Below are 6,026 nucleotides of genomic sequence, written 5' to 3'. Positions count from 1 at the left end.
TAGTTTTACCCTACTGATGATGTGTTGTTGCGCTAGTAATCCTGCTCAGTACGAGAGGAACCGCAGGTTCAGACCTTTGGTGTACGCGCTTGGCTGAGGAGCCAATGGGCGAAGCTACCATCTGTGGGATTATGACTGAACGCCTCTAAGTCAGAATCCCCCCTAAACGTAACGATACCGCAGCGCCGAGGAGCCTCGGTGGGCCTCGGATAGCCGGGCCGCCCGGCCCGGTGCGGAGAGCCGTCCGTCACGGGAGCGGAGCGCGGCCGGAAGGGGGCCGCCTCTCGCCCGCGGCGAAGCGCACGTTCGCGGGGAACCCGGTGCTAAATCATTCGTAGACGACCTGATTCTGGGTCGGGGTTTCGTGCGTAGCAGAGCAGCTCCCTCGCTGCGATCTATTGAAAGTCAGCCCTCGACACAAGCTTTTGTCCGAGCGATCGAGCGGGGCGGAGCGGAGCGCGGGCTCCCTCCGTCAGTCCCCAGGGCGGGGGCCGGTCGGCCGCGGAGGCCGCCCTCGCGGGAGGGCGGCCCCGGCCGTCGCGGTCCCTGCCGGCCCGGCGGTAGACCGGGCCCGGGCGCGAGACTTAGTTTCCTCTCCCGCCCGCTGCGGGGGCGGGGGGCGGGAGGAGGAGGAGGTCGCCTGGCGGCTGCCGCCAGGCCGCCGCCAGGCGGAATTTCGCTGGTAGACCGGCGTCCGAACGCGACACTTAGTTTTTTTTCACCTCTTCCCGAGTAGACCGGCGCCTAAGCGAGACACTTAGTTTTTTTTTCTTTTCTTTTTTTTTGGGGGGGGGCCTCGCCGAGTAGACCGGCGTCCAAAGGAGACACTTAGATTTTTCCCCGCCCTTTTTCTTTTCTTTTTTTGGCCTCGCCTCCCCTCCCTTCCCGAGTAGACGGGCCTCCAAAAGAGACACTTAGTTTTTTTCCCGCCCCTTTTCTTTGACCTCTTCCCGAGTAGACCGGCGCCTAAACGAGGCACTTGGTTTATTTTTCTTTTCTTTTCTTTTTTTTGGGGGGGGGGGCCTCGCCGAGTAGACCGGCGTCCAAAGGAGACACTTAGATTTTTCCCCGCCCTTTTTCTTTTCTTTTTTTGGCCTCGCCTCCCCTCCCTTCCCGAGTAGACGGGCCTCCAAAAGAGACACTTAGTTTTTTTCCCGCCCCTTTTCTTTGACCTCTTCCCGAGTAGACCGGCGCCTAAACGAGGCACTTGGTTTATTTCCCGCCCCTTTTCTTTTCTTTTTTTTTGGCCTCGCCGAGTAGACCGGCGTCCAAAGGAGACACTTAGTTTTTCCCCCGCCCTTTTTCTTTTCTTTTCTTTTCTTTTCTTTTTTTGCCTCGCCTCCCCTCCCCTCCCTTCCCGAGTAGACCGGCGCCTAAACGAGGCACTTGGTTTATTTCCCGCCCCTTTTCTTTTCTTTTTTTTTTGGCCTCGCCGAGTAGACCGGCGTCCAAAGGAGACACTTAGTTTTTCCCCCGCCCTTTTTCTTTTCTTTTCTTTTCTTTTCTTTTCTTTTTTTGCCTCGCCTCCCCTCCCCTCCCTTCCCGAGTAGACCGGCGCCTAAACGAGGCACTTGGTTTTTTTTCCCCACCCCTTTTCCCGCTCTCCGCTTAAATGTCAGTATCGCCGCCGGTCGATCGTCGTTTTAGTTTTAAAACGGTCATAAAAGCGGAATACGTTTTGAAAGTCGACGAGCCCGGTGTGTGGAGACCGGAATTGGGCAAGCTGTGCTCTCGTCTTCTGGGGGTGACATTTCTCCCTGAGCGCTGCTGGCTTTAGAAAGACCATTCGAAGACGGGTTAGGGTCGGGGTCGGGGAAGCGAGCGTCAGGTCTCGCCGCCCCGATTTTTCCAACCAAGAAAGCAGGACGCTTGAAACCGCGATGCGAGCTTGGACCGGAAGGCTTGCGATAGCAAGAGATCTAGGCAAGAACGGAAGCTTTTCACTTCAAACAAACCAGCTATTTAAAGCAACCCCTCGCACGCGACATCCATCGTGGCAGGGAAACAGAAACAGAGACGCCGGCCCGGCCGAGGCTGCCGGAGCGGCCCGGTAGACCGGGCCGCCGTCTGCCCGTCTTTAAGTCGAAAGACGACTTTAAATCTAAAAACGGTTTTAAGTCGAAAGTGTGGGTTAGGGTTAGGGGAAAAAGTTGTGGGGTTAGGGTTAGGGGAAAAAGCTGTAGGGTTAGGGTTAGAGAAAACAGTTGTAGGGTTAGGGTTAGGGTCAGGGTTAGGGAAAATAGTTGTAGGGTTAGGGTTAGGGTTAGGGTTAGGGTTAGGGTTAGAGAAAAAAGTTGTAGGCTTAGGCTTAGAGAAACAAGTTGTAGGGTTAGGGTTAGGGTTAGGGTTAGAGAAAAAAGTTGTAGGCTTAGCCTTAGGTTTAGGCTTAGGCTTAGAGAAACAAGTTGTAGGGTTAGGGTTAGGGTTAGGGTTAGGGGGAAAAGTTGTAGGGTTAGGGTTAGGGTCAGGGTTAGGGAGAAAAGTTGTAGGGCTAGGGTTAGGTTCAGGTTCAGGCTCAGGGTTATCATTCTGGAAATGATATTAGCAGAAGCAATGGAGGAAAGCGAGGAGAGGGAGGGAGGGAGGGATAGATATTAAACGGGATGGACGAAACGTATAGAGCGCACACAAGACACGCGATGAGAAACCACCCGCCCAGAGAAATTCATGTCCGATTTACCGAGAAGACAGGGAGGGCAGAGAGATCGCCATGGATGAGAAACACGACGAGAAAGCACAAAATATCGGCGAGCTGAAATATCGGCGAGCTGGCGAGAGCAAAGATATCGAGTAGATTCAAGAGAGAAAGCGGAATTATTTTATAAACAACGTAGAGATGACCAAGAACAGGAAAGATGGGGAGATGAAAGTGGGGACGGACGACGGGAGGAGAAGAAAGAACAGCCAAAAGAGAGCCAAGAAAGCCAACAAAACGAGAAAGCGTCGAGAGAAGGAGCAGGAGCAGAAGACGTTAAAGAAAGAACCAAGGGACCTAAGAACGACTTGCTCGACAAAGCAAATAGATCAGTAAGAAATGGAAGAAGAAATAAAAATAATTTCCTGGACTAGAAATGGACTGGATTCGGCCATTCGGCAAGAGGAAGGAAAATATGGAATAAATGAGGGAAGTTAAGATCAGAAATGATAGGCCTACGAGAGGTTCCTCTGGGAAAGCTACACCCAAAACTTTTGAGGAAGGAAGATGGCAGAAATTGGAACAAACTTTTCACTTGAAGGGAAGCTTTTCACGTCAAACCAGCTATTTAAATCAACCCCTCGCAGCCATCCTGGCAGAGAAGCAGAAAACCGAAACACTCCAGTCCGGCCGAGGCCCGGGTAAACCGGTCCCGCCCGAGCGAGCGTCCCGGTAGACCGGGACGGCTGCCGGGCGCGGGCACCCCCGGGGCCCGGCGCTGGCACCGAGGCGAAGGGGGAGGTCCCCGACCGAGGCCCGCGGCGCCGGAGCCGGGATCCCGTACCTCCATCGCGGCGGGGGAAACGGAAAGACTGACCCGGCCGAGGCCCCGGTAGACCGGGACGGCTGCCGGGCGCGGGCACCCCCGGGGCCCGGCGCTGGCACCGAGGCGAAGGGGGAGGTCCCCGACCGAGGCCCGCGGCGCCGGAGCCGGGATCCCGTACCTCCATCGCGGCGGGGGAAACGGAAAGACTGACCCGGCCGAGGCCACGGTAGACCGGGACGGCTGCCGGGCGCGGGCACCCCCGGGGCCCGGCGCTGGCAACGAGGCGAAGGGGGAGGTCCCCGACCGAGGCCCGCGGCGCCGGAGCCGGGATCCCGTACCTCCATCGCGGCGGGGGAAACGGAAAGACTGACCCGGCCGAGGCCCCGGTAGACCGGGACGGCTGCCGGGCGCGGGCACCCCCGGGGCCCGGCGCTGGCACCGAGGCGAAGGGGGAGGTCCCCGACCGAGGCCCGCGGCGCCGGAGCCGGGATCCCGTACCTCCATCGCGGCGGGGGAAACGGAAAGACTGACCCGGCCGAGGCCACGGTAGACCGGGACGGCTGCCGGGCGCGGGCACCCCCGGGGCCCGGCGCTGGCAACGAGGCGAAGGGGGAGGTCCCCGACCGAGGCCCGCGGCGCCGGAGCCGGGATCCCGTACCTCCATCGCGGCGGGGGAAACGGAAAGACTGACCCGGCCGAGGCCCCGGTAGACCGGGACGGCTGCCGGGCGCGGGCACCCCCGGGGCCCGGCGCTGGCAACGAGGCGAAGGGGGAGGTCCCCGACCGAGGCCCGCGGCGCCGGAGCCGGGATCCCGTACCTCCATCGCGGCGGGGGAAACGGAAAGTGATGCGGCCGGGGCCCCGGTAGACCCGGCCGTCTCCCCGGCGCGGGCACCCCCGGGACCCGGCGCGGGCACCGAGGCGACGGCGGGGGTCCCCGACCGAGGCTCGCGGCGCCGGACCCGGGATCCCGTACCTCCATCGCGGCGGGGGAAACGGAAAGTGATCCGGCCGGGGCCCCGGTAGACCCGGCCGTCTCCCCGGCGCGGGCACCCCCGGGGCCCGGCGCTGGCACCGAGGCGAAGGGGGAGGTCCCCGACCGAGGCCCGCGGCGCCGGAGCCGGGATCCCGTACCTCCATCGCGGCGGGGGAAACGGAAAGACTGACCCGGCCGAGGCCCCGGTAGACCGGGACGGCTGCCGGGCGCGGGCACCCCCGGGGCCCGGCGCTGGCACCGAGGCGAAGGGGGAGGTCCCCGACCGAGGCCCGCGGCGCCGGAGCCGGGATCCCGTACCTCCATCGCGGCGGGGGAAACGGAAAGTGATCCGGCCGGGGCCCCGGTAGACCCGGCCGTCTCCCCGGCGCGGGCACCCCCGGGGCCCGGCGCTGGCACCGAGGCGAAGGGGGAGGTCCCCGACCGAGGCTCGCGGCGCCGGAGCCGGGATCCCGTACCTCCATCGCGGCGGGGGAAACGGAAAGACTGATCCGGCCGAGGCCCCGGTAGACCCGGCCGTCTCCCCGGCGCGGGCACCCCCGGGGCCCGGCGCGGGCACCGAGGCGAAGGGGGAGGTCCCCGACCGAGGCCCGCGGCGCCGGAGCCGGGATCCCGTACCTCCATCGCGGCGGGGGAAACGGAAAGTGATCCGGCCGGGGCCCCGGTAGACCCGGCCGTCTCCCCGGCGCGGGCACCCCCGGGGCCCGGCGCTGGCACCGAGGCGAAGGGGGAGGTCCCCGACCGAGGCTCGCGGCGCCGGAGCCGGGATCCCGTACCTCCATCGCGGCGGGGGAAACGGAAAGACTGATCCGGCCGAGGCCCCGGTAGACCGGGACGGATGCCGGGCGCGGGCACCCCCGGGGCCCGGCGCTGTCACCGAGGCGACGGCGGGGGTCCCCGACCGAGGCCCGCGGCGCCGGAGCCGGGATCCCCTAGTTCCATCGCGGCGGGGGAAACGGAAAGAGTGATCCGGCCGGGGCCCCGGTAAGCCGGACCCGCCCAAGGCCGTCCCGGTAGACCCGGCCGTCTGCCCGGCGCGGGCACCCCCGGGGCCCGGCGCGGGCACCGACGCGACGGCGGGGGTCCCCGACCGAGGCCCGCGGCCCCGGAGCCGGGATCCCCTTCCGCCCCGCCGGGCTCGCCGGGCCCCTGAGCGGTGGACCGGCGGCTCTCCCTGGCCGGGGCCCGGCTGCGCCAAAGTGGAGCGTTCCCACCCCGGTCTACTCCGAAGGCGGCGAGGGGAGAGAGTCGGCGGGCCCGGCCGGCGTCGGCATCCGGGACTCCCGCCGTTTCCCGGCCGCCGAGGCCTAGAAGCCCCACGTCGATGGGGATCCCAAGGCCGGGTCCGCCAGGTGCGCGGAGATTTCTGGCGACTGCGTTTTCAGAACTCGTAGGGGTACCGGTCTACCGGGTCCCCGACCGCCGGCAAGCCGACCGCGCTGTGCCGGGCTGTGCCACCCGTCCGCGGCACGGGCCGCTCTCGTTCGGCGGGCAGACGACGAGTGGTTGGACGGGTCCCCCTTCCCGCATCTTTCCCGATCGATCGTGGACTCTGCGGTCGCCTCGGGGAG

This window comes from Pantherophis guttatus, unplaced genomic scaffold (assembly GCF_059756535.1).
Source record: "Pantherophis guttatus breed Tessera unplaced genomic scaffold, ASM5975653v1 scaffold_36, whole genome shotgun sequence".
In the NCBI taxonomy this organism is placed as follows: Eukaryota; Metazoa; Chordata; class Lepidosauria; order Squamata; family Colubridae; genus Pantherophis; species Pantherophis guttatus.
This window is presented reverse-complemented; position numbering follows the sequence as displayed.